At 45.8% G+C, this 24,955-nt stretch overlaps 1 protein-coding gene across 6 annotated transcripts in view; it reads right to left on the reverse strand.

The window, feature by feature from the left end:
* Nucleotides 1–24,955, reverse strand: part of MAPKAPK5 (MAPK activated protein kinase 5) — a 333,373-nt gene that overhangs the window by 9,528 nt on the left and 298,890 nt on the right. The window lies entirely within an intron of this gene.

Raw genomic sequence — 24,955 nt, forward strand, 5'->3', positions numbered from 1 at the left:
CATTTGTCAGTTCCTGTCCTCATGCCTCTTCGGTTCTTCCATTTCTTCCTGTAAGCGCACCTCCACGATATCCCATTCTGCTGACCTCCCTGGTTCATATTGCTATTTATTAGTCTGTGGTGCACCCAATACTCCACCTGTGTCCATTTAGCAAATTCCCACATCCATTGTTTCTTGGTAGGTGTCTTGTTTGTCATCCACCTCAGGGCTACACATTTTTTGGCCACTGCCGGGTTCGAGTTGCAAGCCCTATCAAGCATAGCTGAACCGTTGGCTGAATCGTTAATTCAGTCAATTCCCTCAGTGTGTCAACCACTTCCTTCCATTAAGCACCCATACTGGGACACGTCCACCACATATGTATGAACGTCCCCATCACTGTTAAATTTAGGGCAATGCTCTGGTTTGGATGGAGCTAGCTTGCGCAGCCGTTAACGGAGTGACAATCCCTGTGTATGCATTTGTAGCGTATTAATTTCCGATGTGCCTTTAGAGTTACTTTCCTGCAGTTGCTTAGCATGGCTAAGCGCTCGTACTTCCCCAATTCCGTCCCCAGGTCACGTTTCCATTGTGTCTTCAGCCTATCCATTTGGGCAACCGTGCTTGGCAATAATAGCGTATAAGCTGTGTGATGAGTTAACCACTTTACCCCAAGTCTGGGAGTGTTAGGTTAAGTGTATGTATCTCCGGCTCCAGTGGAAACACTTCCTAGGACCTGTGGATAGCCGCCACAAGGCCAGCATATGCCAGGAAACCGCCGCCTCCCAACACCCCCCCACACCCCCAGCACAGAAATCTGCATAGCAGATCAGTCTGCCATACTTGTATAAATCTCCCATATACTGTGGTGCATTCCTTCCTTCTCTGTCTTTCATAAATTACTGTACCTGAGGACTAATTCCTGTGCACCATGGAATAAAGTTCTGCATATAAATATATGTGATCCTCTCTTCTAGATACCCGCTCCCATATCGCCAAGAGAGTTCTAACTTGTAGAGGTAAGGTGACCCTTTTTTCTGAGGGACCAGAGGGGCAATGCCAGCAACTTCAGTGGGTGGGTCAGACATTTTAGGATGCCAATAGGATTTCATAATTAGGACTAATTTCACTGGATCGTTGAAGATGTCACATATGGCAATGGTTATGCATAGTTTCTTTGTGATGCAGTGCTTGAGTATATGAACAAGTGTATGGGTAGGTATGAAAATAATGTCTGGTTTGTTTTCATATTATATTTTCTGTGAATATGCAAATGGGGCAGGGAACTGATATACCTACATCTGTTTTCCTGTCCATGCCCTTTATGAGTTATCAATTACGGTTGATGAGTTTTGTTACAGATTGTGAAGCATTTACTTTATGAGTTAAGACGGTTATGTTGGTCTGTTTTTGAATGGATTTTGGTAAGTATTTATGTTTGGTTTTGATTTTAGGTATATTTTGGCAATGCTCATATTTCAATGAATTATTTAGGTACTTTTGCTTGGGTGTCTATTTTGGTTGAATATTTCTTCACTAATATGGTCTTTTGAAGTTCTGCTATTTTTCCTTGTCTCTTTTTCATTAATGGTTGAAACACAAACAGATTGATATACTTACATTCTACCTTTGCTTCTCTATTTTGTCATTACATATTTGTCTCCTGTGCTAGCGACTAGTATAAGCTCCCTATGATGTACTATCTATAAGATGCTGTTTAAGATAGTTAGTTGAAGATTTTAGGTCTGAATTCAATGTTATATCTTTTCAAACATTTCTATGTGTTCTTTTTGTGTTGTGTTTTATTTATTCTTTTTGTTCTTGTGCCATCTATGTATAGCCCTGAAGAAGCTGATATTCTGTGAAGCATGTGTCGGCAACTGCAATAGATGGCAACTTCAGCTACAGTTTGTTTTTGTGTGAATGTTTCTAGTATTAAGGTTTTTCTCCCCACAATTCTGTGGTATTGCCAATCAACTGTGTTGAACATCTTGTGGGCACCCAAGCTGGCTAGCACACATGTCTCCCCTTTCACCGCAGCTTGCTCTGTGATAAGGAATGCTTTTCCAACATTGGTGGAGTTGGTATGGCCTCCCACAAATCGTGCCTGATCTGTGAGGATGGTCTTTTCTGTCGTCTTCGCTAGACTCTGGGCCAATACCTTCCCTAATATTTTGGCATCTACTGTGATCATTGATAACAGTCGATATGATTCATACTCAGCAGGATCTCTTCTGGGTATATGTAAGGTCACTATATATACCTCCCCCAGTGATGCAGGCAGTACTCCTGTTTCAAACACCTCTCTATACAGGGCTAGCAGTCACGCGCAGTGTAGGTCTACTAACTTCCGCACTTCACCCACTCTAGAATCATTGCATTTGTAAATTGTGTACTCGTTGTGGCATACTTGCAAAACAACATGACGTGGCACTGTTATAACAGTGGAATAAAAATGGCTGCATTTATGGATTATACAAATGGGTAGCCGCCTGTGAAATATTACATTTCTCTTTCTTTGGTTCAGCAAGCATTCAATTTTACTGCACTTCTAGTTTGTGCATCAGACAATGCTATCATCACGCCTAGTCATACATAGATGTCCAAACATATAAAAATTGTGTTTCACTAATCAATCATATTTGCGTGAATAGCATTGACGGATCGGCCTTCAAGTCCTGGCCTCCGTTGGTCATGTCTCTTCTCGCCCTTTGGTTTGTAGGCAGTCACATATTTTGTTTCTTGGAGGGGGCTTACTCCATAGGTTCGTTTTACCATTTCTCTGGAAGAGGGTAGGATCGAGTTTGTGGATTAGGCCCAACTCAATACCTGTCGTGTACCTGTGCCCTGCCATTCGACCTGGCGGGTCTGGGCTGCGAGTGCTGTGCTCCGCTTACTCCCTTGGTTGGTCTCCCCTCACCCTGCCGTAAGGCATCCCCAGGTGAGTGGCCTTTCTATGCACACCGCCTTACTAGTTGTGCTTACGGTCCATTGTGTGGTTGCGTCGCCTTGAGCAGGCGGTCCCACGTCTAGAGTCTACTTAATTGGTGCTTGCGGCCACCACTTGCTCTGCCAGGTGAGACTTTTGCAGTTTCCGCTCCCTCGATCTGATGTGCCGGCCGCGTGTGCCCACCGCGCCTGAGGTGTCGCGTCGCTTATGCCAGCGGTCCCCCTTTGCCGGTGCTTCCTTCATGCGCTTGTCTCGGTTGCGTGTCACCGCAGAACTGTTAGGTGTTGTTTGCGGGCACGCGAGTGTCTATTTTTTGCTGCACGCCTCTCCTGATTTGAGACGCGCACTCCTGTTTTGTTCCGCTGGCCTGCAATATTTGTTAACTGCTCGTGGCACCGCCCCCTTCACAAGCCGCGCGCTGTCGCTGTTTTGTAGGCCGCGCGCGACCCAGGACGTCGTGCCCCTTTGAGCTGGAGCCGGCCGGCGGGATGTGCCTTACCGGTCCCAAGGCCTGCGGGGTCGCGTCACCCGTGTTTGGTGGTCCCCGTGCAGGCTAAAGACAACAGAAACTTCACGTGGCCACTTTGCAAGCGGTCGTCGCCCGGAGGTAAGGAGGGGGGCTGGGGATGGTTTTCGGACTGGCGGCAGGTATCCCTCAGGTTGTGCTGGCTGTGCCAAGGCGCAATAAATGCTCGGCACGGTCGTGGCCGAGTTGGGCTGGTCGCAGGGTTGCGTCGCCCCGATCGGAGCGGTCCCCTGTTTAGCAACAAAGGAAGTTGCAGGGTTGCGTCGCCCGGTCGGAGCGGTCCCCTGTTTGTTGGCCCACACTCGGTGCACCCACTGGGGTGCTATTTGGGTCATCCAGCGCGTTGCAGCCGAACCCAGAAGCCGGGTCGCGTCGCCCAAACGGGCAGTCCACTGCTGTAGGTGGCTGGGAATGGATGACCAACGATTTTACCAATAAGGCTGTCCCGCTGGAGCAGGGTCACTTCGCCCGGACGGGCAGTCCCCTGTGCAGCAGGTTAATGAATGGGAAATACTGTGCAGGTTACTGTGGCGCTTGGGATGCTTCCTGACGAAGTCGGTACTGCTCCGTCGTAGATGTTTTCTTCCGTCATGATAGCGCATCGCCGTGGATCATCTGCTTGCCCACCCGGCTGACCTTGCGCTTTTTATGTGTCTCCCCTCTTGCCTCTACCCCCTTCAGGGTGGTGGGGGGGCTTTCTTTGCTGGCAAACCATTGGAGGATTGAAGGATTCAATACCCTCATTGGCGCCCATATAGTATTTCGCGCCCTCTCCCCTGGCCCGCTGGTCCTTGGGGGGTGGAGAGGGTGGGGGGGCAAACCGGTGTAACCGGTTCTTTCAGGTCTAAGGCAGCCGTTATGGCGCCGGCCCTTCGAGCCCCCTGCGGGGGTGGCCTTTGCTCAAATGTTTGGTAAAATTCCACTGTCAATCCATTATTACCCGGCACCCCAACTGTGTTCATGTGTCTAACAGCCCACCTAATGTCTGCCTCCTCTGGTGGTGCACTCAGCTGGGCCAGTTTTCTCATCAACCGGGGTAGTTATGCCTCATCAAGAATGGTCTCTAATTCTACTTCAGTGCTCCGATTCTGCCTCGCATATAATGCAGAGTAGAACTCAGCGAAGCCATTCAAAATTGCTTCCTGAGTGGTCAGTATCCCACCATTTCAATCTTTGAGGGCTACCACAGCGGTGTCACCTTGTTTGTGTTGAGTTTTCAGGTATGTACGATAATCATGTTTTTTCCAAGGTATTTCAGGCCTCATCCAATTCATCCCGCAGTGTGTGTCTTACTTCCCAAGCCTCGTCAGTGTGTGGAGCCTGCTGATCTATGTCTGCTACCTGCTTTTCTAGCCGTGTGACAGTGACCTGAGCACTCCACATGTCCTAGCCATGCATTTTCCTCGGATGGTCACCTCAAAGGCCTCTCATAATATGCTGGCAGATCGAACTGTTCCCTTGTTGAGATGAAAGTATTCCTGTATAGCCTCTCTGATATCCTCCCTATATGCCTGATCATGTAATGCCCTAGAGTGAAAGCGCCATTGCGGCATTGGTGTCAAGTAGGTCTGGTGCTGTAACTAAATGGTAAGCGGAGCAGGATCCGATCGAGTGCAATCTATGTACTGTATGTCCCCAAATTGTGGCGCCTGCTCAAAGTGTATGAACATGCTGGCCCTCATTACAACCTTTTGAAAAGACCGCCGGGGCTGCAGGAGCTAGAATATGGCGGTATTTCTGGCTCCCTATTACAACTTTTACGCTGGGCCAGCGGACGGTAACAGTGTTGGCCCAGCAGAAAAGTCACATCAACACTGCTGCCGGCTCGTAATAGAGCCGGCGGCAATGCTGATGTGCAGCGGGTGCAGCAAATTCGGGCAGTGAAATGCGCGATGGGGCTATGCCTGGGGGCCCCTGCACTGCCCATGCCAAGAGCATGGGCAGTGTAAGGGCCCCCAGGGGCACCCCAAGTCCCCCTTACCGCCAGCCTTTCCATGGTGGTGTTTCCCGCCGTGGCCAGGTTGGTGGTCGGGACTCAATCCCCAGGGCAGCGGTGCTTGCACCGCTGCCCTGGGGATTATGAGGTTTAGTGGAGGGGCCAGCGGTATGGCCATGGCTTTGCACCACGGTCATAATAGCTGGCGGAACACCGCCAGCCTGTTGGCGGTGTTACCGCCAGCTTACCGCCGGCCGCCAGGGTCATGATGAGGCCCATAGTGTATTCTGGAGAATGTCCCATGTGGTGGGGAGTAAAAAGAGTAGCCCCACGTCTGCCCATACTGTACCCGCCATAATTCCACTTGATTTAATGCGTCCATTCCCTCCAATAGTGCTTGTGAGGATCTGCCCAGTGGCAGCATCGCAGATCTCAAGCTATCCAATTCCCTGTTCACTGCACAATTCCAATCATTCCTCCATAGAGCATATCATAATTTGTATATGGTGCCAATACGCATAGCACTCCTTCATAAAAATCTGTTTTATCTATATTCATTGCATATGTATTGAAAAGCACTGTACTTCTACTGCCAATTTCACCCACCACTCCTATATAGCGGCCATTGGCTGCATTTAAAACCGTGTCTGCCTTAAGGGGAACACTAGCATCCTCTCGTACTGAGGAAGTGAAGCTGGCTTACCATAATTGGCCACCCCATTTAGATTGTATCTTTTCATGTTCTTGTGGTAGGAGGTGTGTTTCCTACAGCATAACTATCTTTGCTTGCTGTTTGCATAGATATGACCATATTCTCTGTTGTTTAACTAGGTTCTGTATCCATTTAATAGTCTATGATATCATTTTCACCCCCACGTAGGAAAATATAGTCCTGTTTTATCCGGTGCCCTTCTTGTGTCAGGAAGTAACTGCTCTGCTTAATTTGTGTCTTGTCCCCCTCCAATTCCCAAAACTGAACTTTCCTCTGCTCCCCCCCCCTGCCCCCCCCCCCCTCCAATGTGGACCACTCCAACCTGGCTTTAACAACGGCCACAATCGGTGTCCACTCAGTTCACCCTAATTAACAAAAAACATCCCCAAAATAGTGCGCTGCTCAATCATGCCCCGTGTTGGGGCTGTCCCATCAGCAGCAGTACCATTAAGCATGCTCACAAAGGAAAGCGCTTTAAGTTATGTACCATATGACTTAGATCCAACGTTCGAACTGTGCTCAGTCAACTGGTGTTCACCCCCCTCCCCCTCTGTAAGACGATTCATTGTCAGTGCCCCACTTTCAAAGTCACATTTACTTTTTCAAGTATCCGCCATTCACTCAGTGACTTTCAATAAATTGCATTGCTTCCTCAGCGTGGTCGATAAAATCTCTTTTCCCTTGTATGTCCACATGGAGTTCCGCCAGGGTCAACAGTGCATATGCCAGTCCACGCTTCCAGACATTCTTTTTAACCTCCAAAAAGGACTTTCGTCTTTTTTTGTGTTGCTTCTCCATAGTTCAGGTAGAAGGCAACCCTCTTTCCATTATATTTCACATTCCACTGTGCACGCACCGCTGCTAGAACATTCATTTTGTCCTTCTATCTCTGCATTCTGGCAATTATGTGTGACACGCCTGGTTTTGATTTACCCCCTGCAGGCTTAGAGTTTCACATGCTGTGCTCGAAATATAACTTAGAGAGAAAATAATCTTGCGGCACTATGATAGCCTTATTCTTGTGCTTCACTCTCATCTTTATTATTTTAATCCTACTGTGTGGTGTAGTTCTGGTTATTGCAGCTCACGCTTTGCTATCTAGGATGCAGTTGTTATATTAAACCAATCTTTAAAACCTAAACTGCCTTTGTCATTTACATATGAGACCATACTGTGTATGAGAGAACCGGTTGTGACCCGAGTGACCACGACTTCCCTGGGAAGTGCTAAGATGTCATGCGCTCGGCTGCCCAACTGTCTGCCCCCTGGAGTCCTGTGAGCTCTGTTCAGTTGTAGGCCCCCTTCTTTCTCAAGGCCCCGCAGGACGGATGGCAATCAAGACTGCAAAAATTGTTCCACCGGCCTAGTCTCCATCCTGTCCAGCAGCACTAATACCTAGACCTGAGACCTGTCCTCCAAGTCCAGTTTCCTGTATTTGCAGGTGACGTTCATGGTCAGTGAATTTGGTGATATGTGGCCCCATTATCCCATCCACTACCATCTATTCTGGTATCCAGATCTTTCACCCTTTACCGCATCTTGCCCATCAATTTTTTCTTTTATGGCCTTGCTGCCTTCCAGTATCAAATTTTTGAGTTCCAGCATGGATGGCCACATAGTATCCCCCATCTCTTGCTCCTCACCTGGAGTGATGCTCTGCACCATCCTGGCCAGACTGATGATCTGTCGGTGCTATGAGTTGGCACCCCCTCTCAGGTGGCCATTTTTGCTCCACCCCAACTGTTTTTAAACTTTTCAATTTCTCCTTCAACAAAGAAAAAATCTAATAATTGGGTTATGTGGGCAAAAGCTTCAATGAAGTAGAAATTAAGAATGCTAAATTAAGGTAAAAGACTGACTGCTCCAGAGCCCAGAATACACTGCATCACCCAACCTTTCATCTTGATAGCTATGTAAGAAAAAGTACCTTAACCATTAGCCCTATATCCACTCTCCTGGCGTTACTGAGGGAGGTTGGCCCGATTTTTATGAATTTAAATCAAGGTATCCTTAACTGAGAAATTGGGTAACAGGTTTTTCATTGCTCAATGAATTTTTATTAATATTAACAGTAGAAAAAATAGATTGTTCATCCCTTAAGCATTAAGTAGTGGATGGTCAGGACAAGGAGATTTAGAAAGATGATGAAGATCATAAAAACAAATCCACAGACTGATTTGGCCAACATGTATATCTATTCTGAAATCACTAGTATCTGGCAAAAGTTAAAACAATATTGAAAATGTCACTTACCCAGTGTACATCTGTTCGTGGCATTAGTCGCTGCAGATTCACATGCTGTGCATAGTCCGCCGTCTGGTGTTGGGTCGGAGTGTTACAAGTTGTTTTTCTTCGAAGAAGTCTTTTCGAGTCACGAGACCGAGGGACTCCTCCCACTTCGGTTCCATTGCGCATGGGCGTCGACTCCATCTTAGATTGTTTTCCCCGCAGAGGGTGAGGTAGGAGTTGTGTATGCTAATAATAGTGCCCATGCAATGGAATAAATACGTATGTACAAAATGAAGGTTTAATGTAATATATTTACAAATGTACAAATGTTCAAGATCTACTTCTAAACGGCTACAGGCTCCCGGGGAGGCGGGTGGGCGCATGTGAATCTGCAGCGACTAATGCCACGAACAGATGTACACTGGGTAAGTGACATTTTCCGTTCGGTGGCATGTGTAGCTGCAGATACACATGCTGTGCATAGACTAGTAAGCAGTTATCTCCCCAAAAGCGGTGGTTCAGCCTGTAGGAGTGGAAGTAGTTTGAAATAAAGTTCTTAGTACGGCTTGACCTACTGTGGCCTGTTGTGCAGATAACACATCTACACAGTAGTGTTTAGTAAATGTATGAGGCGTAGACCATGTTGCTGCCTTACATATTTCGGTCATTGGAATATTTCCTAGAAAGGCCATAGTAGCACCTTTCTTTCTGGTTGAGTGTGCCTTTGGTGTAATAGGCAGTTCTCTCTTTGCTTTAAGATAGCAGGTTTGGATGCACTTTACTATCCACCTGGCGATACCTTGTTTTGAAATAGGATTTCCTGTATGAGGTTTTTGGAAGGCAATAAATAGTTGTTTTGTCTTCCTAATTTCTTTTGTCCTGTCAATGTAGTACATTAGCGCTCTCTTGATGTCTAATGTATGTAGTGCTCTTTCAGCTATTGAATCTGGCTGTGGGAAGAACACTGGTAATTCCACTGTTTGGTTTAAGTGGAACGGTGAGATAACCTTTGGTAAGAATTTTAGATTTGTTCTTAGAACGACCTTATTTTTGTGTATTTGAATAAATGGTTCTTGTATGGTAAACGCCTGTATTTCACTTACTCTTCTTAGAGATGTGATGGCAATGAGAAATGCAACTTTCCACGTTAAGTATTGCATTTCACAAGAATGCATGGGTTCGAAAGGTGGACCCATGAGCCTTGTCAAGACAATGTTGAGGTTCCATGAAGGAACAGGTGGTGTCCTTGGTGGTATAATTCTCTTTAGGCCCTCCATAAACGCTTTAATGACAGGTATTCTAAATAGGGAAGTTGAATGAGTAATCTGCAGGTAAGCAGATATTGCTGCGAGATGTATTTTTATGGAAGAGAAAGCTAGATTTGATTTTTGTAAATGTAGTAAATATCCTACTACATCTTTTGGAGATGCATGCAATGGTTGGACTTGATTATTATGGCAGTAACAAACAAATCTTTTCCATTTACTTGCGTAGCAGTGTCTAGTGGATGGTCTTCTAGCTTGTTTTATGACCTCCATACACTCTTGTGTGAGGTTCAAGTGTCCAAATTCTAGGATTTCAGGAGCCAAATTGCTAGATTCAGCGATGCTGGGTTTGGATGCCTGATCTGTTGTTTGTGTTGTGTTAACAGATCTGGCCTGTAGGGTAGTTTGACATGAGGTACTACTGACAGGTCTAGTAGTGTGGTATACCAAGGTTGTCTTGCCCATGTTGATGCTATTAGTATGAGTTTGAGTTTGTTTTGACTCAATCTGTTTACTAGATATGGAAGGAGAGGGAGAGGGGGAAAAGCGTACGCAAATATCCCTGACCAATTCATCCATAGAGCATTGCCTTGAGATTGCCGGTGTGGGTACCTGGATGCGAAGTTTTGGCATTTTGCGTTTTCTTTTGTTGCAAATAGATCTATTTGAGGTGTTCCCCAAATTTGGAAGTAAGTGTTCAGAATTTGGGGGTGAATTTCGCATTCGTGGACCTGTTGGTGATCCCGAGAGAGATTGTCTGCTAGCTGGTTCTGGATCCCTGGAATAAACTGTGCTATTAGGCGAATGTGGTTGTGAATTGTCCAATGCCATATTTTTTGTGTTAGGAGACACAACTGTGTCGAGTGTGTTCCCCCCTGTTTGTTTAAATAATACATTGTCGTCATGTTGTCTGTTTTGACAAGAATGTATTTGTGGGTTATCATTGGTTGGAATGCTTTCAACGCTAGAAATACTGCTAACAATTCTAGGTGATTTATGTGAAACTTTCTTTGATGTACGTCCCATTGTCCTTGGATGCTGTGTTGATTGAGGTGTGCTCCCCACCCTGTCATGGAAGCATCTGTTGTTATCACGTATTGTGGCACTGGGTCTTGGAAAGGCCGCCCTTTGTTTAAATTTGTACTGTTCCACCATAGAAGCGAGATGTATGTTTGGCGGTCTATCAACACCAGATCTAGAAGGTGACCCTGTGCATGTGACCATTGTGATGCTAGGCACTGTTGTAAGGGCCGCATGTGCAATCTTGCGTTTGGGACAATGGCTATGCATGAGGACATCATGCCTAGGAGTTTTAATACCATCTTTGCGTGTATCTTTTGTGTTGGATACATAGCTTGTATCACCTTGTGAAAATTTTGAACCCTTTGAGGACTTGGAGTGGCTATCCCTTTTGTTGTGTTGATTGTCGCTCCTAAGTATTACTGTGTTTGACACGGCAAAAGGTGTGACTTTGCATAGTTGTTGGAGAAACCCAGTTTGTAAAGGGTTTGTATAACATAATCTGTGTGGTGTGAACACTTTGTTAGCGAGTTGGTTTTGATTAACCAATCGTCTAGGTACGGGAACACGTGTATTTGCTGCCTCCTGATATGTGCAGCTACTACTGCTAGACATTTTGTAAAGACTCTTGGTGCTGTTGTTATTCCGAATGGCAACACTTTGAATTGGTAATGTATTCCTTTGAATACGAACCTTAGGTATTTCCTGTGCGAGGGATGTATCGGTATATGGAAATACGCGTCTTTTAGATCTAACGTTGTCATGTAGTCTTGCTGTTTCAGTAGTGGTATTATGTCTTGTAACGTGACCATGTGAAAGTGGTCTGATTTGATGTAGGTGTTTAGTGTTCTGAGATCTAATATTGGTCTCAGACTTTTGTCCTTTTTCGGTATTAGAAAGTACAGTGAGTAAACTCCTGTGTTCTTTTGTGTTTTTGGTACTAATTCTATTGCGTCTTTTTGCAGTAATGCTTGAACTTCTACTCCTAGAAGGTCTATATGCTGTCTTGACATATTGTGTGTTTTCGGTGGGACGTTTGGAGGGAGTTGGAGAAATTCTATGCAATAACCATGTTGGATAATTGCTAAGACCCAAGTGTCTGTTGTTATTTCCTCCCATGATTTGTGGAACTGGCTTAGTCTTCCCCCCACTGGTGTTGTGTGAAGGGGTTGTGTGACTTGTGAGTCACTGTTTAGTTTGAGGGGTTTTGGGACCCTGAAACTTTCCCCGGTTTCTTGGGAATTGGCCCCCTCTGTATTGGCCTCGAAAGCCACCCCTTTGATATTGTCCCTGGTAGGCAGGTGGTCTTGCTTGTGAGGTGCTGGCTTCTGTGGCTTGACCTCGAAACCCTCCTCTGAAAGTTGTTTTGCGAAATGTGCCAAATGTGCCTCTGCCCTGCGGGGAATAGAGTGCGCCCATGGCTTTGGCTGTGTCAGTGTCCTTCTTTAATTTTTCAATTCCAGTGTCCACTTCTGGGCCAAACAATTGCTGTTCATTGAACGGCATATTGAGCACTGCCTGTTGTATCTCAGGTTTGAAGCCAGAAGTGCGCAGCCATGCGTGCCTCCTTATTGTCACAGCAGTATTTATTGTTCTTGCAGCTGTATCTGCTGCATCCATAGAAGAACGTATTTGGTTATTGGAGATATTTTGCCCCTCTTCAACCACCTGTTTCGCTCGTTTCTGGAATTCTTTGGGGAGGTGCTCGATGAGATGTTGCATCTCGTCCCAATGGGCCCTGTCGTATCGCGCTAGGAGTGCTTGCGAGTTGGCGATGCACCACTGATTTGCAGATTGTGCTGCAACCCGTTTCCCAGCTGCATCAAACTTGCGGCTCTCCTTGTCCGGAGGTGGTGCGTCGCCGGATGTCTGCGAGTTGGCTCTTTTACGAGCTGCTCCTACGACTACTGAATCTGGTGTCAGTTGTGATGTAATAAAAGCAGGGTCTGTGGGCGGTGCCTTGTATTTTTTCTCCACCCTTGGGAGTTATTGCTCTGCTTTTAACAGGCTCCTTGAAAATCTGTTTAGCGTGCCTTAGCATTCCCGGGAGCATGGGAAGGCTTTGATAATGGCTGTGGGTGGAGGACAGGGTGTTAAAGAGGAAGTCATCCTCAATAGGCTCCGAATGTAGAGATACATTATGAAATTCGGCTGCCCTAGCTACCACCTGTGCATATGCTGTACTGTCCTCAGGTGGTGAGGGTTTAGTTGGGTACGACTCTGGACTATTGTCCGATACTGGAGCATCATAGAGGTCCCATGCTGCCTGATCATCCTGGCTCATGGTGGTATGAGCTGGTGATTGTGTTGGAGTCTGTGCCGGTGATACATGAGTTGACTGTGGTGGAGAGGGTGGTGGAGTTGCCCTCTTTACCACCTTTGCTTGTGGTGGCTTTTCTTGTTGCTGGAAGTCAAGTTTCCTTTTCCTTGTGATTGGGGGGAAGAGTGCTGATTTTCCCTGTACCCCTTTGGATAAAGATCTGCTGTTGCATGTGATCTACCTCTGTAGTTTGTAATTCCTCCTCAAATCTGTGTCTTTTTAGTTGGGAGGACAGTGATTGTTCCTCTGAGTAGGAACTGGTTTTTGGTTCGGTTGCCGGGTGTTTTGGCACCGAAACCATGTCTTTAGTTGTTTTCGGCTCCGACGAGATCTTTCTCTTTTTCGGTGTCTTGGCCTCTCGGTGCCGACCATCTTCGGCACCGCTATCTCTGTGCCGAGCAGTTTCGGTGCCGCTGTCTCTGTGTCGAGTAGCTTCGGTGCCGCTATCTCGGTGTCGAGCCTTTTCTGCACCACTCTCTCGGTCCCGAGAGTGTTGCGTGCCTGTGTCTCGACCTGAGTCGGACGACTTCGGCACCAGCTCGCCCTTTTTCGGTGCCGATGGACGGTCACCTACTTTATGGGTTATGCCATGGCTTGTTGGCAGTGGCGTCCCCTGGGCTTTGTCTGTTTTCTCGTGTGATCTTTCTTTCGACGTCTTACTCACGGTTGGTTGCTCGTCAACGTCGAATTCTTCGGAATCCGAATCGCGGATGGAGAAAGTTTCTTCTTCTTCCCCCTCCTCGAACCCTTGTTGTCCTGTCGGCGTGGAAGCCATCTGCAACCTCCTGGCTCTTCGGTCCCTGAGCGTTTTTCTCGACCGAAACGCGCGACAGGCCTCACACGACTCTTCCTTGTGCTCGGGGGACAGGCACAAGTTACAGACCAAATGTTGGTCTGTATAAGGATATTTACTGTGGCATTTAGGACAGAATCGGAACGGGGTCCATTCCATCAGTCTCGATGATGCACGCGGTCGGGCTGACCAGGCCCCGACGGGGGATCGAAAATACCCCGAAGGGTTACCGGAGCTCTTTAAGGCTCGGTGTAGATTTGCCCTAACTATCCCGATACCGAACGAAACAATACCAACGAATTTTCCGTTGATTCTGACTAACTTTCCGACCCGAAACACGGAGCGAAAAGGAACACGTCCGAACCCGATGGCGGAAAAAAAACAATCTAAGATGGAGTCGACGCCCATGCGCAATGGAACCGAAGTGGGGGGAGTCCCTCGGTCTCGTGACTCGAAAAGACTTCTTCGAAGAAAAACAACTTGTAACACTCCGACCCAACACCAGACGGCGGACTATGCACAGCATGTGTATCTGCAGCTACACATGCCACCGAACATTAAGTTATGTTAATGGGTCGAGGGGTGTGGCCAAAATGGCGACCGAGTAGGATGCACAGCTCGGTGCCCCTCGGCCCATTTAAGTATTTTGTACCACCAATTAATGATTAATCTACCTCCACAGGTGGAAAATCGTGCCGAAGGATTCCACTTATAGCAGTTGATAATCAGACATTGAGGCTGCGACTCAACTACCTAGCGATTGTGGGTCTAGGAGGCCGGCACAGACGCCCACACTGCAGACGCGCCTCAGGGGGCCACTACGTTTCATCAGATCATTGCCAGACTCAGTTCTGAGACACTCCTCCAGATTGCCGCACCAGCAGATTACCCAGGGGACAGCGACTTCTCTCGAGCAGCAAGTGGCAGCTTCGTCAAGACAGTCACCAGGATCCCGCCCAGCAACCAGGCCCAGTCGACCTATACTGCACAAGGGGGAGAACAGGAGGGGTCGTACTTGGAGATATGGCAGCCACGAACTACAACTGCGGCAAATCAGATTGGGACACCGTCCCTGGTTTTCTTCTTTGCATTCTGTAGGCACCCACATGCAATAGAACAAACCTTCCCCCACACTGCCATACCAACTGAGTACCCGGAGGACTGCGGCTTCTTCCCACACAGCAGGAGACAGTATCGCCCACACCCCCGCAAGTCCAGCAACGGACCCCAGGTGGCCTTGTTTGAGCCAGCAGTGGACTTGTGCTGCGACCGAAGTATGGTGGGGATGAGGCGCCACCTCTGGCCATTACAATGCTGACACAAATTTGTCCGCTTCACACAGCATTTTGCTCTGTGACCCATCATGACCAAACATGAAAGACTGAAGGCTCGGACTGCCCAGTAATTGTGTTGGACCACCCATTATTCGAGTGCCAAGAACTGACGCATTGTGTGCCCGGTACCAGTGAATCCCCTCCCCCCACCCCCCCCAAAGTTACGTATTACATTGATCAGCACCATACAATTGCAGAAAGTGCATTCATAGTAAATGCTCAACCCATACCAACGGAAGGCCTCCCCCCTTTTCCCAAACCATTAACTGCTGCACTATTATCTCACCTAGCAAACAACGGACGACACAGCATATAATTATGTGAAAGGAACCATGACCAAATGACATAATAAATCCTGCCTTTTCCCCCACATCCCAGGGGATACAATCCTGCTTAATCTTCACAGATCGGCTCTCCCGCACTCGACGACAGCTACTGATACGGCCCAAACAACCAGTAGTGATTGAGACACCCCCACAACCTGCGATCGGCACACTTTAATAGAACCATCAATGGAGGCACACATCTGCTACCATGGTCCGCAATAAACAAGATAAAACCCAGATGCTGGGTCCATGAGACGAACCTCCGGGTGAAGACCTTCATCGAACCATAAGTGACTCTCTGAAATCAACCCTGGCTATGCACTCGCGTACGTTTGACAAGATACTAGCATCAGTGCTTGACATTAAAAATTTGCTCGAACCTAAGATAGATGCACTACAAATTGATGTAGGCCTTATGAGGGAAGACCACAAAAACTGAAAGACCGCATGGAAATGTTGGAATCCATGGTTGCCTCCCTTAGACCCACAGTCAAGGAGATAGACTCACAAATCAAAGCCCTGTAGGAAAAAGTGGAACAACTGCAGAAACATGCAGAAGACCAAAGGGGAGATTGTGCAGTAATAATGTACAGATCGTAGGTCTACCAGAAAGCGTGGAGGGTCCAAGTATGGAACTGGATTTGGAAGAATGGTTCACAGCAACAATCCTACAAGGCAAGCAATCTTCTTTCTTTTCCGTAGAACGAGCTCACTGGGTCCTGGAATGTCTGCCAACTCTGGGATCCCCAGCTCGCCCTGCTGTTGCAAGACTGTTCAATTATAGAGACACAGACCACATCCTGCAGATCACGCGGGCTCGGGCCCATGGATGGTGAATAAGGCAGCAGTTAATATCTTTCCAGACTATACAATGGATTTTCAGCGTCAACTCTCAACCTTTTCAACAGAAAAGAGGTGCCATCGTGAACACAATTTTAAGTATGCACTGCAATTTCTGGCCACTTTAAGAATAATGAACAGAGATGCTACCAACTTATATGCAACGCTTCCCGAGGCCTGGAGCTGGCTTGAGCGGAAAGGAATTACTATTTCTCCCCCAAATTCCAAGAACTCTACATCCACCTGGACAGATCAGAAACACTGGCAACCTCACAAACAACGCCAAAGGTGTGGCCCACAAAAGAACAATCAGATCGAAAGAGCATAGGTGGTCGCAGAGGTTGTACACAGAGCAGCACTGTCTTCTCTGACATGCTAGGATAGGACCGACTCCACAATCCACAACAGGACATCTGCCACTTCCCCTCGACCTGGCCAACAAACTGCTGGTAGGTGGCCATAAAGTCAGCCCACATATGAGGTTATAAATGTTGGTGGGGGGTGTTGCTGGCAGAGCCTCTATTTATACAGAGACACCACAGCAGGGGCAGCGGAACTACAGGTGAGAGGTTCAGTACATCTCTATGGACCAAGGACAGCAGAAACCAGCCCCCTGGTACTGTTGACTTTGATTTGAAGGCCTCCCCTTGGCGTTAAATGTTGTCACACATGTCACTTAACCTAACTGTACAGCTGCACTATAGTGCTCTTGGCTAGACACCTATTGGTGTGCCAGCCTGGGATGGGGGCTAGGAAGTTGGTTGATGTCCAGTTCCATTTCTTATGTTTTTGTCTTATCATTAGAATGATCTCTACAAGGAAAGGAGAGATGGTGGATCAGAGATCATGGGTGATGGGGTGGTCAGGGTAGGCAGGCCTCTGCTGCAACACACGTCAAGTTCTGATGCCACAATTTAACATGGACTCTCAATATTGCATCCTCACATGGAAAGTAAGGGGGATGGGCTGCTTACACTAAGCAATACCGTGCACGCAGATTTCTGCACAAATGCAAAATACATGTGGCACTATTAGAGATGATGCACTTAGCGCAGTCTGATCTTAAAACCACAAGCATGCACTTGCAAGGAACACTGGTTTGGACCACGTATTTCAGATATGCTAGAGGCACTCTTATCTGTATAGCTCCTGGTGTCCTTATCGAAATTACTCACACCACAATAGATGCGGAGGGACGTTATACAACACTGGAAGGGGTGCCAGACGGTTTCCCGGTAGCATTCATATCACTTTATGCCCTGAAGACCAATCAAGCTGCCTTCGTCCAGTCCATCACATCTGCACTCCATTATAATGCTTTGGCACCCTGCTACTGGGGAGGAGACTTCTACTCTATCCCAGACCTCACTCGGGACTGTTCTCGCCCACCGATTCCAGGAGCATATTCGATTACACTGACAACATCTTGAGGACTGGGCAGCAGAAAGACAACTATTGGATGCGAGGAGCAGTTTCCACCTTTGGGCAGGTAATCCTCCTTTTACTCATGCTCCAAAATTTTCATACTCAAATTGATCTTATTTATTGCAGCCCAACTGTGCTTACCTCAGTGCGGGGAGCGAAGTACAAACTATGTCCGACCACTGTCCTCTGCAACTTCGACCGACATGAGGACACAGCCGCTCACGTATTCCAACCTGGCGCCTTCCCACGGACACACTACAGGATGACAGCTTTTGTACTACACTTGCGGACCAAGTTACTTAGTGCTTTAAGGAAAACGAGGGTACAGCCTCCAAACCCGGTACGGAGTGGGAAGCTTTTAAAGCAATCCTAAGAGGACACGCCATTGCAACGACTTAAGAAGCCAAGCTGGCCCTTCGTAAAGAACTACACGCATTGGAAAAAGACAGCAACTGAAGGGTCGCACAGGATCCTACAGTCATCCGTGTTAGCAGAGAAGAGTTAGACTCACATGAATACTACCACCCAGCTTTGTAAACTGGACTATAAGGAACATCTACCCCACAAACACATAGAAGGCGACAAAGCTGGCAAAATGCTAGCTTGGCTGCTCAATTCTGACACACGTAGAACTCCCATTATTACAATTCGAGGAGCGATGGGCTTAATTCTCAATACCCTGATGGACATAAATGACACCTTTCGCACATACTAAGCATTCCTATACACAGCACCACCTGGAGACGTAAACTTTCACATTTCCTTGACGCCATATCTCTACCCCAACTCCAAACCTCACAAATAGGATGACCTCATGGGACCTCTAGACCCGTCTGAGATCGCAGCTATGATTAAGAAAATGGCTAAGGATAAGACTCCAAAGGCAGACAGATGGCCAGTCGAGTTTTACTCAGGCTACAGCTCCATTCTCACTTCCCACCTACTGAAAACGTATAACTCGGCCAACAAGTAGGGTGTACTACCATGATCTATTCGTGAGGCGGTTCTCACTGTCTTGTTGAAATCAGGCAGAGACCCCCTACTAAAGGAATCATATCGCCCTCTTTCCTTACTATCCTCAGATTACAAGATCCTGGGGAAGGTGTTAGCTAATAGACTGATTCCCATAGCCCAGACCATAATACATGTGGACCAGAACGGGTTTAGCCCTGGCAGGAAAACTATTCTTGACCTATGAAGATTATTCATGGTTATGGAATGGGCCAAAACAACCGGCACTCATCCCTGGATCTTGCACTGGACACAGAGAAAGCATTTGATACTCTTGGTGGGGGTACCTTCAAGCAGTCCTCACCAGACTGAGCATAGGCACTAACTTTCTAAAATGGGTGTCTCTTCTTTATAATCGATCTCACGCCAGAGTGAAGGCAAGTTGCACTATATCTGAACCATTCCCGATTGCACGAGGCACACGTAAGGGATGTCCGCTTTCCCCAATAATATCTGCACGATCAATGGAGCCTCTTGCATGCGCACTACATCAGTTCACGCCTGATTGGGTTATTAATGCGGACGGCTGCTGGCCTATAATATCCCTCTATGTGGGAGACGCCCTGATTTAACTACGAAACGAGGCTGCAATACTACCCCAACTTATGAACCTCCTTGAGGGTTTTGGCCAAGCCCCAATTATTCCCCCTGACGGAGCGGACAGAGACTGAGCGGGAAGCGCTGCTTGCCACCTCTCTTCGTTGGACCCACACTACCTTCAAACATCTAGGGGTGCAAGTATATAATTCACATACTGACCTCAGAGGGGAATTTAGGCAATTCTCTGGCCAAGGCAAGGTCTCCGCACTCAAATTTTGGAAGTCGTTACCACTCCCTCCAGAGGGGAGAGTAGCCCTATTTCCGAGATGTTGATACTCCCTAGGCTACTCTATTTTTCCTCAGCTGTACCTTTGTGGCTGCCTACAGAATCCTTAAGGTCATGCGCGCTCTTCTGACAACATATAATTTGGGGCACGGGACGGAGGAGAGTAGCGTTATCTAAATTACACCCCCTTGTTGATCGCTGGGGGCCGCAAACTGAATACTATTAAGCTGAAGTGCAGCTTCTGTTGCCCATGTGCTGGATGGTTGGTCAGAATAGAATAGAACTGGGATCCTGGTTTGAGGGACCTACGTCACCCCAAAAACTAACTTGGCTATTAGGATAAGAGACTTTGCCATCCGAAAAAGGTAGCAATACACTAATGAAAGTGGCCAAATCCTGTAGGACAAAATACCTACAGAAGGCAAAAGGCACCTCCCCTCCCCCCTGCACCTATGCTCCTGAACTTCTTCTCTGGATACTGCCCCATGTCAAGTATTGCACGCATGGCCTGACAACTGCCTGGACGGAGCGAGCATTACAACATGGGGTGATATGTTCACAGACAAAATACTCAACATATTTGACAATTTAATGGACGATTACGGGATCCCACAAGTATCCTTCTTGATATACGCTAGTCTCACTTGCCTCCATCATACACTGTGGAACAGGACTCACGATGAGGCGGAAACATTCCAACACTTACAAATCTTTCAGATGCATAGGACAGGGAATAGGGCAATTACTCATATTTATAGAGCAATATGTGAAAATAGGGAATCCCCTTCGACTTCCCTGTGCACCCACTGGGATTACATTTTAAATACCCCCATCGCTGACAAACAATGGCGGCAATGCACGGAGGTTTCTAAGCTGATTTCCATAAACTCTAGGTTAAAATACACACAATTCATCTTCTTACATCGTACATATGTCACTTCAGAAAGATGGTCAAAGATGTATCCTGGAACGTCAGATACTTGCCCCCCCCCCCACTGCCAAACACCCACCACTAATTTCACCCATATGACATGGTATTACCCGCTAATAAGCAGATATTGGGACGAGGTGACACAATTCATCTCTGATATGGTAGGCATCACGATCCAGACAGATAATGGGCACTGCCTATTAGTACTCACCTCCAGTACAGCTGCTCACAAGTCTATCAAGAAATGTATTGACCTGGCAATGGTCATGGTTAAATGAGGATTTGCATTGTGCTGGAAATCCTCCACATCCCCTTCCATCTATACATGGCTCAGGGATTTGCGCACAAGAATAATAGCCGAGCAACACGTCTTACAGTTCCACAACTCTGAGACAGTATCGAGCACAAACTCCCTGGACTGGCAATGTTATTTGGAAAAGGTAGAGGCCAAGCCGGATGATAGACCCCCTTGAACATTACAGAGATGCACAACAACCAGAAGGAGACAGGCAGTCATCCCCCACATTAATTTATAAATGTTAAATGCCACTCCCATATTCCATCAATTGACATAAGAATTCCTGTAGTACACAACTCCGGTACACTTACCTCGACTGCAGACATGCATACTCACCACGACAGTAAGCTGACCACACTACAACAAGGGGTACAGCTATTCCTCTGCGGACGCACCCCTCCCATAGCCCCCAGTCCCTCTTAAACAGGAAACTTCCCTCTTCCCACTGGATACTTGGCCCTTGTTTAGGACGGTACACAGCCTCCACCACAAGAGTTTATACATATCAACTGAGAGCAATGTTAAAGTACAGATTCATATAACAGTTATTTTTTTCACATTTTCCTTTACCCCCTGTTGAGGTAAGACAATAAGGTTGACGAATTGGAAAAATATATGATACTACTCTCAAAGGCATTATGCTGTTCAGGTAGTGAACCAAACCCATATATTGTATGCTTTAAAGAAAAGGAGACAACAAAAAAAGGAAATGCCTGTATCTGGACATGCTCATGAGTAAGAAAATGTGATAGTGTACAATTATTATTTACTTATTTTTTCTATATAACCACAATGAAGAAATATTTTTTAAAATGTTAATGGGTCTAAAGGGGAGATATATGCCAATAGATTTCAGGGAGTGAGGGAGGGTGTTCCAAAATGTTGCCACTAAATAGCCAAAGGCTCAACCTTCACGGTGAGATTTCTTCAAGTGAGGGAGCCTTAAATTATAGTCCAGAGCAGACTGAAGGCCGTGAGTTTGGTAGTATCTCTGTAGGAAGAGAGAAATTATTTTATTAACTGTGGGATGCACCAGGCAGACGGATTTAAACAGAAATATGATTTTCAAAGGAAAGCCAATGAAGAGCATTCCCATAAGTTGAAGTCTTTTTAGGCCAAAAATCAGCTGAATCGCCATGTTCAGAAATAACTGGAACTTTATAATGGGAGCTTTCAGAGCCCCCCAAAAAACAGATAAAGCCTGTGCCACTAGTCTACAACCTTCCTGGGAAAGAAAAGGAAAGATTTTCTTCAGCATTTTGAGTTGAAAAACAAGTGGACACAATCTTAAAAAATTGATAATTGACGGGATTTATTCTAAGGAAACACCTAGGTTCTTGACCACAGTTCTCAAAGCCATGTGTGGGGACAATCCAGATCGGTCAACACATCGGCCCAGCTGACTTTATTATGAATGAGAACAAGCATCTTGCAATACTGAGTTCATATCGGACAGGATGATTCTTGAACAATAAGTTTTACTTGTAGAAATAAAAGCCTCCATTCACTAGCCAATTCAGCAAACAGTAACTGGCTAACTAAGAATGTTAACATGACTTGAGCTCAAACATTCGACTTCATAATAATAGTCACATTCTAGGCAAAACAACTAGACTAATAACCCAGCTACACTATTTAGAATCTAGCTAGCAGCTTCTCACGGACATGGTATTCTGCCCTTAGGCAAATAATAAGCAGAGTATCACCAGTTCACATCAAAAAATGATATCTATAAGCTTCAATGAGTTTGACCAAAGAAGTTATTACCATGTTTTTGTTTTACTGCAGAGACCTTTTCATTTCCATAGAAAAACATGTCTTATCAAAATGCAACAAGTGAATAGCTGATTTTCATCAAATGCACGTTTCTAGCACATACTTCGCTTCAGCAAGTCATGAAGTGGTGATAAGCAAGACTAAGCAAAAATAATAATAGTTGAATATTTGCATGATTGTTTAGTTTATAAATTATCACAAGTAGCCATAAGAACACTCTGATGTCTTATGTTTACTGTCTAGTTTAGGAGTTATTCCAGAGATGCTGTAACCACTATGGCCAGTTGGCTATTTTCCAATTCTAGTATTTCTGTAATTTGCCTCTCCAGAGACTTCTATTTTTATCACCTGTATTTTCAGACATTTATATTTCTTTCATAGAAAGTGTGAAAGTGCGACATTCTCAGAAATGCCAGTTTAGTCTTCTATGTCCTTTATATTTCAGACTTTTCTTTTTTTATTTCAGATTCTTCCATTTCTTTCAAAGTGTGAATAGATAAGACACTCATAGATGTTTGCATCATGTGAACATACTAGTATGACATGTAGTTCTTATTTATTGTCTGGTAGATATACAAGCAATATGATGGTCAAGAATTCCTGCCCTTTTATTGGGTATTAAGAATTAGGGCTTCAATATCTTGAGGACAGGATAAGAATATCACTGGTCCTTCAATGGCTGTCTGTCTGGGCAAGGCCTAGATGGAGGCTAGCAGATGAGATATGGGCTAGCAAAATAGGGTGACTTGTGCATGTTAAGAGCAATTTGCGGGCAATAGGAAGAACTGATCTCTATGGTAACCCGCAAGCTATTAATCAGTCCCTTAAGACCATTGTTAAGGACTTGCTAAATCACTTTCAAGACAATAGGTCAGTGGTTCCCAAACTGTGGTCCGGGGACCCCTGGGGGTCCGCGAAGCCTTCTCAGGGGGTCCGCGACTGCTTGGAAAAATAAAAAATATTAACAAATATTGACAAATTAGGTCCCCAGCTTCCAGTAATGACTCAGGCAGGGGTCCCCGGACTCCAATGATGATTCAGTGGGGGTCCCTGGGTTCCATTAATGTTAAAGTGGGGGTCCACATAAATCAAAAGGTTGGGAACCACTGCAATAGGTTATCTTGCGAAATAAAGAAAAAGCTATCTGATGCGTATTTTCCTCTGTACACTACAACTGGCATGGAACCTTCCTGTGACATTAGAAGTTTTATATGGTTAAATTTAGAGTTGGCATTATTCTTTTTTTGGTGTCCTACCCCTCTAATGTTTATAAAAATAAAGACCTGCTACTGTGTCCCTGTGATCCAATATCGTGCCAATTACAATTGCACCTATGCATTTTAGGACCCTTACTGCAGAACCTAAATATTAGGAAATGCAAAGAAGCCTTGTTTTATTCACAATTGCTTCAGATGGAGGCTATCTGCATTACCATTTACAGGTTTATAGCCTCAGTGGTGCGTTGCCAGAAAATAGTAAGCAAATGATCCTAGAGTTTTGAAAGAAACAATGGGCAAAATTAATGAATGGATGGGTTTCTGTTGCAGCAATCTTTCCCGACATTTGCTAAGCGTGTGAATTTGATAAACTGAAAGTCCACCTATTTAAGCCTCCACTTTAACACACTGTATAAGTGCACTTTTTAGGTTTGCCTTATACTGTGGATGTCTAATATTGCTGCAATCTATGTAATCAATTCAGTGATGGTGCTGTTTTAATTTAACTGTTTTTATATATTTTTTTATATTGTCTTTATGGTGTGATTAGTGTTTTTAGCTGTATTAATGAAATGCGTATCATATGTGTGCTTTTAAGGTTTGTTTAAAACTGACTAAGGCTTGATTGACTGACTGACATTCTCATGTTATGCTGTAGGTTAAAATACATTTCCAGTTTTCTAGAGCTATTTTGAGTGTTATTCGTTTAGGAAAGAGGGTTTGCAGTTCCACTTTGACATCTTGTGGGACTGATTCTTTCCAGTAAATACTTCTACTTCCGGCACAGTATTGCTCAGTGGGAGGTGTATGATTGCAATCAAACTGGATTTCCAATTTGCATTCGTGCATTGACTACGTCCCTGAGCCATGGCCTTAGAAATCTGACGCAGCAGCTCAGTGTGAACGGGGGGAGGAGGGGTGAAGGTTCCATCAAAGTTGCATAAGTATTAAAAAGAGTAGGGCTCAGTGATGACATCGATTTCTTCCATCCTAGATAGCAGCACCTCATGCAAGATAGTGCTGAAGGTGGGCAAATGGTGTAGAAGAATAAGGGACACACAACCACCTTAAAGCAACACCCATCGCAACTCATCCACTACTGCCATCAAAGCCAATTCTGCACTGTGCACTGGCCTAAAACCTGACTGATTTTGATTTTATAAAAGAAGACACAATGTTATTAACATGCTACTCTAAGCTCTTGATAGGCAAAAGAGATACTGGCAGAAAATTTGGCAACA

Source organism: Pleurodeles waltl, chromosome 11, assembly GCF_031143425.1.
Source record: "Pleurodeles waltl isolate 20211129_DDA chromosome 11, aPleWal1.hap1.20221129, whole genome shotgun sequence".
In the NCBI taxonomy this organism is placed as follows: domain Eukaryota; kingdom Metazoa; phylum Chordata; class Amphibia; order Caudata; family Salamandridae; genus Pleurodeles; species Pleurodeles waltl.